Here is a 12,300-nt window from a genome sequence, read left to right on the forward strand (position 1 = left end):
TTAGGGTTGGAGGACAGCAGCAAGTTGTTTTTTTTGTAACTTGTACCTGTCTTCCCACATGCACAAACATGCACCCAACCACAATATTTCAATAAGGGCTTATCCATACTTCCTCTCACCCCACTGCTTTCTCCCGAGGAAAATGGCTCTTTAGCACTCAGTTAGAACAAATGGATTGTCTCTGTATTGACCTTTGCTCTGATTTAGCACTAAAGAGTGGGGTTCCCCCAGCAAAGCAGTGGGGCAAGGGGGAAACCACTCAGACTCATGCCTAGAAAGCACAGAAACTGCTCAGACCCATGATTTCTAGGGATAGGACAAGGGGAATGAGCCTGAAGATGGTTCCATCAGCTTTTTAATCTTTTAGCAGGTTGAACACAAAATCCCTGCTAAAGTGCTGAGCAGCAGGTCTTGCATGCCTTCGAAAGGGCCTACAAGAACTCCCTGGCATGGGCCTGAGAATGTCTGTGCTTTGAGGTGTGTGTGTGTGTGTGTGAGAGAGAGAGAGAGAGAGAGAGAGAGAGCTGTTGAAGCACAGAATGAGAAGGCCAAAATGAATCCAAAATGGGGGAGGGTAATGCAAGGGGAAGCAACCAAAGTAAACTGAATAACTAAAGGGAAATGTGATGCAAACATGAAGTGATGTGAGCAGAATAAGCATTTGTGCTTTATTTCAAGGTGGGGCTGCTGGGAGGACCCTCAATGTTCCCAGTAGAATAAAATGCAGCTCAATGTGTAGAGTGGGAGGGTAGGGGGAAGAGACTTTGAGGCAGAATATAAGGGAGAGGAAATCATGTCAAATTGTGTCTGTCTTTTTATCCTCAGATAATTAAATTTAGGAATATTCTGAACTAGCTGTGGTTGATACACAAGGTGACCTAAATTAGGGGTTGGTTCAGTTGCTGCCAGCACCTTCGTGAAAACTCAGCTGGAGATGTTCTTTGCAATGTCTTTGTTGCCTTTAAGGAAAAGAGAACATCATTAGCATGAGGTGTGAATGTTGGGGGCTCACAGACCAGGCAGCTCTGCAATGTTGGGAAACCTGGGGTGGGGGGTGTCCCATTCCTGCTATTCTGGGATCCTCCTGATGCGCCACAAGAGAGGATGCATGGGTTTGATCTGACAGGAAATCAACTGGGGAAGGAGGTGAGCCAATGTAAATTAATGATTGTCAATAAGAACAAATACAGAGCCCTCTGCTCGATCAGGCCAATGGCTCAACTGGTCCTGCTCTCACAATGACCAACCAGTTCCCCATAATAGGAAACCAGCAAGCGGGACCTAGGCACAAGAGCGAGCCCTCTCCCCTCCTGCAGGTTCCAGCAACTGATATTCAGTAGCACTGCTGCCTCTGAATGTGGAGGCAAAGCATTGCCTGCATGGCTAGTAGCCATTGATAAACCTCTCCTGATAGATCAAATCCTCTTTTGAAGCCATCATTGCCTCCTGTGTTAATGGGCTCCATAGTCATGCATGAAGAATGACTGTCTTTTGTCTGTCCTGAACCTTCCATCCTTCAGCGTCATGTGGAGCCACTTGCTTTGTGTGTGTGACTCAGGGCTCATCCACATTTCCACTTGCCCTGCAACCATAGCTGCCAAGTTTTCGCTTTTCTCACGAGGAAGCCTATTCAGCATAAGGGAAAATCCCTGTAAAAAAGGGATAACTTGGCAGCTATGTCTGCAACCTGCCCCTGGGAAGACCTACTGTTTACCTCTGAATTGAAACAAATGTTAATTGGGTTTTCTCCAGATTGACTTTTGCTTCAATTTAATGTGGTTTTTCAGGGGGGGGGGGAGGCAGAGAAGAGGAAAAACCACTCAAGCCCATGCTTTCTAGGCAGAAAAAAGCAGAAGTATGTACAAGCTCTCAGTGTGGCTCTAGGGCTACTCCAAGTAATTTGTGACATTGAAATGTCTGTGTAAAACGGTAAAGGTAAAGGACCCCAGGATGGTTAAGTCCAGTCAAAGGCAACTATGGGGTGTGGTGTTCATCTCACTTCAGACCAAGGGCGCTGGTATTTGTCCACAGACAGCTTTCCGGGTCATGTGGCCAGCATGACTAAACCGCTTCTGGCACAATGGAACACCATGACAGAAACACAATTTTCCTTACCTACCTATTTATCTACTTGCGCAGGTATGCTTTCGAACCTGCTAGGTTGGCAGGAGCAGGGACAGAGCAATGGGAGCTCACACCATCGTGCAGATTTGAACTGCTGACCTTCTGATCAGCAAGCCCAAGAGGCTCAGTGGTTTAGACCACAGCACCACCCGCTACTGTATTTATATCAACAAGAATGCACAGACTTTGATGAGACTTCTGGGAGAGAGGAATGGTGATTCACTTGTCTCTCTGTTAGCTCCTGCTGACAGAAGATAATTAGATGGTGATTGGTCATAGTCAGACATATAGTCTAGCTATCAAATCACTCTGGAGATAAGGGAGATCTGGAAGTTAACCCCAGAACACCTGGATCAAAGCCATTTTTCTGCTGTCTGCTCCTCACGTCTTAGGAGAAGTCAGGACGAGCTGGCAAGCTGAGGAGTTGTCATCGTACCCAAACGCCATGTATAGGTAAGGAAAAACGGTGCCCTTTCTTTGAAAAACATCTATGGGATATGAAAAGTGTAATGAGACACACACACCCCATCTCCTGGGGGAAATTGACAGTTTGTAAATCTGTAAATACCACCTTCTTCCATTGAGAAAAACAGAAAGGAAACTAAATAAAAAAATTCCTTCAGTAGCACCTTAAAGACCAACTAAGTTTATATTTTGGTATGAGCTTTCGTGTGCATGCACACTTCTTCAGAAAGGAAACTGATTGTTATAGTGCCTAAAACAGAGTGAAAAGCCTGATTTATGGTTGACAAGAAAGATTTAACAGACAGGAGGAACCCCTGTATATGAAAAATCTTTAATCCTTTTTCTGTTGCCTGCCACTATAGAACTGGAAAAAACAACAACTGCAATTACAGTGGCCATCATTAGCCATAGGAAAGAAATATGCTTTGAGATAAGACACAGTTGCAGCTGTGGTTTTAATGCAGAAATATTAAGGTAGTTTCTAATAATATCCAGAACATGAAAGTATCCAGTATGGTAAAGATACTTTTGGATCTCCCAGAGACTGTTGGTATTGTTCAATAGCTGATGACTGAACAATTAAAAATGATCAGATCAATGTTTGATGAAGAAATTGAACCAGAGAGATATGATATGGGAAATGGAAATGGAAATAGGATACACTCAGAGGCTCTAGACCAAACTGATGAAAGTTGACAGGTGATGGTGCTAAAATAGAAATGACTTCCGGACAAGGACTTGGAGGAAAAGGAGAATATAAAGTCACAAATGGAATATTAATTGGATGAGGTACTGATGGAGTTGAGAGGGAAGAAAGCTTGGGGAAAACTTCAGTCTTGGCTTTTCTTCAGTTCTAACAAAGTATTCTGCATATGATCTAGGACAAATTCAGAGAATGATATTATTAAGGTTATGGTACTTTGTCTGGGAAAAAATGGAAAAACGAAAATGGAAGGTCCTAGAGAAGGTCAGGATACTATCGTAAACCCAACAAAAGATGGAAATTCAACAGGAAATGGAATTGAACATTGAACTGGACATGAACTAGTGGATATACTGTATAATGATGAAAAAATATGGAATATTAGTTTAATGTGTGATCAAAGTGGTGAGACTTTAAGATGGATATGGATGGAAGAATTTATTATCATTCAATATGGAGTAATGGTGGTGGGAATTAATGGAGGGAAAGTTACAAGGGGGGAAAAGTTAACATTTATCAATAATAACAGGGAACCTTTCTTGGAGTTTTCATGAGAAAAAGAAATAAATGATTCTGAGACACATTGACTTAAAAAAAAATATTGTTTAACAGAAAGTGGAGAAGATGGATGTTAGCATGGACTGAATGTTTTAAATAATTATATTTTCTTTTTTATGTAATTGGTAGTTGGGAAATTGGAAGTTTTCTTATTCTATTTTCCCCCCTTTTATCTTTTTTATTTTATTATTCTTCCTTCCTTCCTTCCTTCCTTCCTTCCCTCTTTCTTTCTTTCTTTCTTTCTTTCTTTCTTTCTTTCTTTCTTTCTTTCTTTCTTTCTTGTCCAAAGTTAAGGGCCTTTAGTAAGTCCAGAGATTGTATGCTCATGAGTGTGGTTGATGGTTGATGCACTATCCTGGATGAGAGACAGGAAAGGGTTGGTCTCCCAGGCCCAGGGCCAGAGGCTGGGAGAAGAAAGGAAAAGTTCCAGGTGACAGCTGGGAGGAGCTACTGTTCTCTTTGGTGATAAGAGCCAAGAATTACTTTTAAGAGAGGACTCTGCATTTTACTTATTCAATGTGTATTTTTTCTAGTTGTAATTTCCCTGTATTATGGGAAAATCTTAAAATAAAATTCAAAACAGACAAAACAAACAACAAGGAGATTCCGACTAAATATCAGGAAGAACTTTCTGACAGCAAGAGCTGCGTGACAGTGGAACAAACTCCCTTGGTGGACTCTCCTTCATTGGAAGGTTTTAAGCAGAGGTTGGATGGCCATCTGTCATGCATACTTTAGTGGAGATTCCTGCATTGCAGGGGGCTGGACCAGATGACCCTCAGGATGCCTTCCAACTCTACAGTTCTATGATTCTATGGAAAAAAGAATGAAGATGATTCAGACATAAATGATGAATAAAAGATGATGCTGTGAGTGCCCTGTCCCAACTCTGAACTTTGGCAATTGCTTGTGCCATATCCAGACCTTGTTTTCTGCGCAGGAAGACACGTGTGGCAGTTGCTGCTCTGTCCCTTCCTCCTCCCCAATTTGTCTGGGGGGCTTGCGTGTTTAATTCACAAAAGCCAAATCAAAGCTCTGTTGGAGGCTTTGAAGTTGTTGTGAAACGGACGCAGCCCAGTCTGAACTGGCTCTGTTGGTGCCAGATCAGAGCCCTTCACACTGATTTATTCATAAGTCTGTTTGATGGCGCTGTCAACATTGTGGTGCCAAAGAATATCAGAGGCCCAGATTAGTTTTACCCTCACAGCAGCTCTGGGAAATTAGCCGCAGTTGTACCACACAGTGGTGTATTGAGGGCTAGACCTTGGGGCCAACGCTTGCAGTCCACAACCCCAGATGGTCCCCATACCGCCCCCCACCCCACCCCAACAGAGCATTGGAGGATAGTGGGAAACAGGACCTGTATCAGCACCCACCCAATGTGGGCATTCTGGGGCCCGCTGGGGCTTCCTTATTATAGATGCTGGTCAGTCATTGCTACAGATGACGAATGGACCAATGGATTAGATAGAATCTTTTTTCTCCAACAAAACAGTGTCATGCTCTTATTTAACTGCATTTACAATGTAAAACTGCACATGTTCAGAGTATTCCTTCATTTTTCTTGAGGGCTGGCAAACATTTTTGCCTATATTTTGCTCTAACAAATCAGGAATGTGTAAGTGGTTGTAACAAGTGGAATGGCATGCAGGGAGAGGGGGGGGTAAATGTTAATTGTGTGCTTTGCAGCTGGAATAATAATAATATAGGAGATAATTCAAAGGAGAGAGGGCTGTGAGTCCATGGAATCCAGGGTCTACAATTTCCTGGGTATACTGCTGTCCTCACCCCAAGGAAACTAGAAATTATGCGGGGGGGGGGGAAGGCTTGTTGGCCAAGGCCGCTGTGGACACCCAACTTCTTCTGAATGCCACTGAGTGTGTTATCTAAATCTGGATGTGATTTGGGGACACCAGGCACCTGATGAGTGCCAAGTGGGGCAGAATAATTGCACCCCTTCTGTCTTCTTCCATAGGCTGGATCTGCTGATGCTTCTTCCAAATGCATTTACCTTCTCCTCTTTCTGCAGCATCACCTTTCCTGAGCACGAAGTGTGATGCTGATGCTTCAAAAAAGCAAGATGGTTCTGATCAGCTAAGCGGATTTCAGGACCTCTGTTTTTGTTAAAAGCACTTTCCAGAACCCCCCACCCTGTCACTCATCAGTCTGAAGCCTCTGGGACCGATTCCCTGCTCAGAAAGAATGAGCTCCAAGACTTGGGCTCATCCACACTTAGCTTTTCCCCCATGCTATTGGCATAGGTCTGTGCTTTAAAGCTCTGTGTCTGAGTCCTCCCTGCCCCCCGCCCCCTCCCCCGGGTCACATTCCCCTGGAAAACCTGCTCTTTAATGCTGAATTGTAACAAACAGCAATTCAGGTTTTCCTTGGAGTGCCATTTCCTCTGATTCAGTGGTAATTAGTGGGTTTTCGCAGGGAAAGCTACAGAAGAAGAAGAAGAAGAAGAAGGAGGAGGAGGAGGAGGAGGAGGAGGAGGAGGAGGAGGAGGAGGAGGAGAAGGAGAAGGAGAAGGAGAAGGAGAAGGAGAAGGAGAAGGAGAAGGAGAAGGAGAAGGAGAAGAATTGCTCAGACACAGATTGTACAAACAGGGCACAAAAGGAAGTCTGGATGAACCCTTTGAAACAGGTGGCCAAGTATCAATCCTTCCAGGCATTCTTGGCCATCTTGACATGTAACTCTACCTCTTGAGCAGCCTTGAGAAGAACAACTGGGCAGCAGAAGTGATCGACTCCAGACAGATCTATCACTCTACTCCAAGGCTACCTTCTGAGTAAGTAATAAGGTCTTGGTAGAGAGGAATCACTTGCAAGACTTTGTGAAAACTGGTGATCAGGTTCCATCCCTACTGCAAGACTGCCACCGCCACCAACCATCTGTGCATTACACCCATGGCTACTAGCTGTGATGATGACTATGCTCTACCTCCATGGTTGCAAGCATTAATACTTATGTACACCAGCTTCTGGAAACTGCAAGAGGGGAGAGTATTGTTGTTGTGCTCTGGTCTTGTTTGTGGGCATCTGGATGTCCACTACAAGAACATCATGCTGGACCAGATGAGCCCTGTTGGGCCTGATCCAGCAGGACTCTTCCTATATTCTTATCTGCTTAGGGCTGGACATTATACCACTGGGGCTGGAAGCCTGGAACAGGCCTAGAATTACATTTTTTAAAGTCCTTTGTCTTACACACAAACATGCACACTGCCCCCCACAAAAAATATGTGGCTAATGGATCAAGGCCCAGGAGCTACGGTCTGCTGCAGGCTTGCTGGTATCTCTCTGGCACAGTTGGCAGCCACCTCCTCACTGTTTTTCCAAAGGCGAAGAAAGATCTCAGCAGCATACCAGGATATGGTGAAAGAGGTTGGAGGGGGGAGGAAAAGGAAAGGGGAGTGAGATGAGGCTAACGTTTGTGGACAGCTGGCCTAGAAATTGCTGAAGGCTCATGGGGAAGAAGGGAGAGAGGAAGCAAATGCCAGAAAGCAAGAGGAGCAGAGCCCAAGAGGAGGATTTTCCTTGCTGCAGCTGGCAGCCCCCTTTCCTTATGCCGCCTTTATCAGACCTGGTACCAGGTGGTTGCAAAGGGGCACATGACCTGTCCCTTGTCCTTGCTGAGTGTTGGGCAGGTTTGGGCATTAGCAGAATCCTCACCCTGCAGAAGGAAAATGCAGCCTAGCATGTAGAGGGACGCCCCAGAGTCTGTGTCACTCTGAGCACTCCAGCTCAATGATTTGGCCTCTAGGGACCATTCAATGAATATTTTATCAGAACCACTTAGAGGTCTTTCTCAATAAAATAGGATATAAATCTTGCCAAATAAATATCATAAAATAAATAAATCTGCAGGGCACTAACCTTAGTGGGCCACAGAGAGCAGAGGATTCATGAATAGGGAGCTGAGAAAGTTGAGGAGGCACCTCATGAAATTAGAATAATAGAATTGCAGAGTTAGAAGGAATTCCAAGGATCATCTAGTCCAACCCCTTTACTGCAGGATTTATCTCCATCCATCCCATTGGTGAAAGTGCAGGAATGTTTTGGATTATAGAATCATTCAGCTGCCCTTTGTCATCCCTCCTCCACTTACGGTTACAGTCTAAGTGGGGGCAGTATTTCAGGAGAGAGGACCCTCTCTGTGCCCTTCACCATCTAATTTTAATTGCTGGAATAAAGCTGTTATATTAACTTTAACTGGTCTAAGCCCACTGTGTAAGAAATAAAACTGAAGCACTAGCCCCCAGGTCCTAGTGAGAAAAACAGAAGATGTTGGGGAGAATACATGAGAGAGGAGGTGTGTGTGTGTGTGTTTCATTTGCATCTGAATAGACAAAATCTCATTGCTACCAAGTAGTGATTTATTACATCAGCAATATGTTCTACACATGAATAATTAATTGCCGTCTGTGATGATGGTTTTATTGTCCAGACAGCTTTTCCTGGCTTGCTTCTGGGTGTGAAGCAGAGACTCTGCGCTGCATCCTGCTCTTACACTGGAACTGATTATTGCCCAACCACCAGCACTCCAAGGGAGTAAGGCCTCCTTTCACTGCTTACCGCCCCCTTCTTCCTAGGCTCATTGAACATGCCAATGCCTTATGTGGGAGGAGGAGAAGTGTTTTGCAAACCACCTCTATGATGTCCACATGCTGGAAGCAAAGTCATGTCTGCTGTTCAGATCCTGCCTGTGCATCTTGCTTCCAATCCACACCATCCCATGGCCCATCACTAAACCCCTTGCAGCACCTGCATTAGAGGAGACTGAGAGAAAACTTGACAACTATTTTCACATATTGGAAGGACTGTCACATGGAAAATTGAGCAAGCTTTTCTCCCTCGAACCAACAGAATCAAGTTACAAGTGGAACAGACTCCCTCAGAAGGTAGTGAACTCTCCTTCCTTGGAGGTTGTTAAGCAGAAGTTGTATAGCCATCTGCCATAGCTGCTTTAGCTGAGATTCCAGGATTGTAGCGGGTTGGACTAGATGACCCTTGATGTTCCTTCCAGCTCTACAATTCTACCTCAGCATGAGTTGGGTTGTGGTGGTAGTTGGGATGGTAGAAGGGGCATCCTTTGTCCAGCAGGAAAGCATCACTGGGCTTGGTCCTAAATTGCAACAGGTGCCCACAAGGGTTGCAGCAGATAAATCACAGTGTGGTGGTGACATTTGCTAACCATTCTGTGGCCTTCCTCCTGTGGTTCTGGATCTGGAGAAAATAAAGGAGGGAGAGCAAACTGCATCCCAGTGGAAGCAGACATGGAAAACCAAAGGCAGCTCTGGTATATGGTGCAAGGAACGCAAAAGATGCCTCTTCAGGACAATCCCATGGCTGATCTGCTACTTGATGCAAGACTTGGCCAGTCTGTGGTGTGACAGAAGCAGTTCTTACACATACCCTCTCAATGGTGATGACTGCATCTTCTGCTGTTTTGCCTTCCCTGTTAAAATGGCCCCATGACAGTGTGACTGCCAGAACCTTCCAGGATCAGTGCAGAGGTTGCTAAAGCTGGACTTGTTGTTTTAAATTCTTATCACAATTGCAGTGACTGCAAGGAGGAACAATCTCATTATTTAAATACAGTACATACTTGAAGTTGTGGGATTTGGGGGTTCAAACTCTGAATTCTAAGTTTGCTCAGCCTCGAGCCCTCCCTTGAATCCAAAAGTTTGTTTAGTCCAAGGGGCCCTCCAAGCTGGTGTTTTGTTGCAGTGGGTGTGTCTCTGCCATATGCTCTTTACACAATAATAGTGCATTAGTTGTGGATTTATTCTGCCTTATCAGTTGCTGTGCAATGCTTCCCTAATGCTGCCACATTATTGCTCTTCAGAGGGGCTATTTTTTATTATTTAAACAGCTGAACTTTTATTTTATCCAAAAACAAAGAATAAAAGCATTGCTCTGTTTGATGAGTGGGGAGGGGCTTGGAAGGAGATGTGGTCTTGTTTAGAGGGGGCAGAGTAGAATGGGGACCTGGATTAGAGGGGTGGGGCAGTGCCATGTCTCTCTCCACACTGGAGGGTTGAGGAAGGGAGTGGGTGGTGGGAAAGGGGCACCATGGATTTTGCAGCTCGCTCCATCTCACTCTAGCTCTCACTGCACCACTTGCTTATTGGCGCTGCTGCCAGAGTCCTGGGGCTTCATCACTTTGGGGAGCTCTGGCGCGATCTGGAGAAGGGATCAATGTGCAGGGGCTCAAAGGCATCTGCATGGGTTCCGAAGGCCAACCAACTTGAAATATACTCGGAGTCAAGAGTGAATTTCATGCTCTTTATTCAGCTCATAGTCATCAAGGAGAAGAAGAATGCCCTTTTCCCAAAACCATCTGCTTATATACATTATTTACACAATGGGCTTTGCGTGATTGGCTACTTCAGGGCTACACCTGTGGGCCAATCAGTTTGTAGATTCACTTCTGCCAGCCGCCTGATTGGCTGCTCCTGCAGGCCAATCAGGTTGCGGATTCACTTCCACCTGGAGTTGGATTGGGTGGCTCCTGCGGACCAATCAGACTGCTGATTCTGGATCCTATTGTTCTATGATTCAGCTCAGTACATAACACAATTGTTGCTGGGGTCTGAGGTCATGCTGTCTGGCTGGTGAAGCCACAGTCTTTGAGGGTTTTGCTGTTATCCAACAGCTGGTCATCCTGGTATAGCCTTTGTTCTTCTGGGGGGTTCTCTCAAGAATCCCCTCAACAATTCTTTTCAGCTCATACACCATACTGGACTCCTTGGCATCTGTGAAGATGGTAGTCTTGTGACGTTGGATCATTACCGTAGAAAGACATCCATCTCTGCAGCTGCAACCTCAGCCCAGACCTCCCAGAGAGGTCCCAGAGAACAGTAGCAGAGCCCCAGTATCCCAACTTGCACCCAGAGGGGCTATAGTTAAAGAACAGCAAGGGAAAAACAAACCAGAATATTTGAGGTATAAAAACATTACAGAATTTCAGCAAGAAGATAGGGAATACTGTACTTTGCAGGCACAAACAATATTGAACGTGGGATAGAGTGAAACCACCCTCATAGTTCAAATCATTATGAATGTGTAAAAAAAGGGGAGGTGTCTGAAGGGCTTAAAAAACAAAACAACTTTGTTGCCATTATTAACAACCTCTGCAGTAGCAGGGTATTACATAATACCGCATACAAAGCAAACAAACAATAAACAATGAGAGAAAGGAATAGTGACGCACCAATATAAATTCAGACACCCGCATTTACCATGTGGCATGGATGGTGAATGTTGAGCATCCAAACCATAGAAAATAGAATTCCAGCCAAGGGCGTACCCACCATGCGGGCTGTGCCCCTCCCTAGAAGCAGGGCTGGTGGGCAGAGGCGGAGCACAGCCCGGCGGAGCGCGAGTTCGCCATTCCCGCCGCACTGCGCCGCACCCTCCCTCCAGCTCCCCGTCGCGCCCTCTGGCAAGGCCAAGCGCGGCGGGGAACCAGAGAGCGCGGCGCGGCGGGCGGGAACGCTGAACTCGCGCTCCGCTGGGCTGGGCTCCGCCTCCGCCCACCAGCCCTGCTTCTAGGGAGGGGCACAGCCCGGCGGAGCGCGAGTTCGCTGTTCCCGCCCACTTTGTGGCCCCTCCCCTTCCGTGCCTTGGCCCCTCCCCTTGCCCCCCCCCCCTAGTTTTGATCCTGGGTACGCCCATGATTCCAGCAGGTGACATAAAAGTGTTCTGGAGCCTCCATCCCTCTGGAAATGGGCAGGGCTTTCTTTGAGCATTAGCACTGGAGTCAGGTAGATAATATAACACAGAAGAGTGAGAAGCAGGAAAAGATACCACTTGCTGTTGGATAGAGCAGTGGTTTTCAGTCAATGGGGTGCCTTGAATGATAGTCAGGGGTGCCACAGGAAACACTGGCCTCTGTCCCTCTTTCTTTCCTTCATTCCCTCCCTCCTCTGATGCCCTCTCAGGTCTCTGCTTCCCAAAGGCTTGCACAGCTACAAGCTCTGTTTTTTTTTTTAAATACATTTTATTCCAATTTTCCGAATTCAACAAATTAACAAAACCAATCTTTTATACAAAATCTTATATTCACATCTTTTACCTTGCTCCGCCGAGCTATGACTTCCCCCCCTCCCTTCATGCGGGTTTCTTGTTAATTCCTTTTTTTGCAGTTCCTTTTTTAACATATTGGTCAATTCGTAAGGTTTATTTTAATCCTGCGAGAGTTTTTAATGATCTACAGTTTTTCTCCATATAGTCCACATATTTACTCCAGTCCTTTTGAAACCTTGTCTCCCCCTGGTCACGAATCTTGCATGTCAATCTAGCAAGTTCAGCATAGTCCATCATTTTTATCTGCCACTCCACAATTGTAGGTAATTCCTGTAATTTCCATTTTTGGGCTAACAAAGTCCTAGCCGCGGTTGTTGCATACATAAACAGTGTTTGATCTTCTTTTCTAATCTCTCCTCC

At 45.5% G+C, this 12,300-nt stretch overlaps 1 pseudogene; it reads right to left on the bottom strand.

Moving 5' to 3' along the window:
* Positions 1 to 9,960: 9,960 nt before the first annotated feature.
* On the bottom strand, positions 9,961 to 10,661 carry LOC118084447 (elongin-B-like; annotated as a pseudogene).
* Positions 10,662 to 12,300: the final 1,639 nt, after the last annotated feature.

The sequence above is a fragment of the Zootoca vivipara genome, chromosome Z (genome assembly GCF_963506605.1).
Source record: "Zootoca vivipara chromosome Z, rZooViv1.1, whole genome shotgun sequence".
NCBI lineage: Eukaryota > Metazoa > Chordata > Lepidosauria > Squamata > Lacertidae > Zootoca > Zootoca vivipara.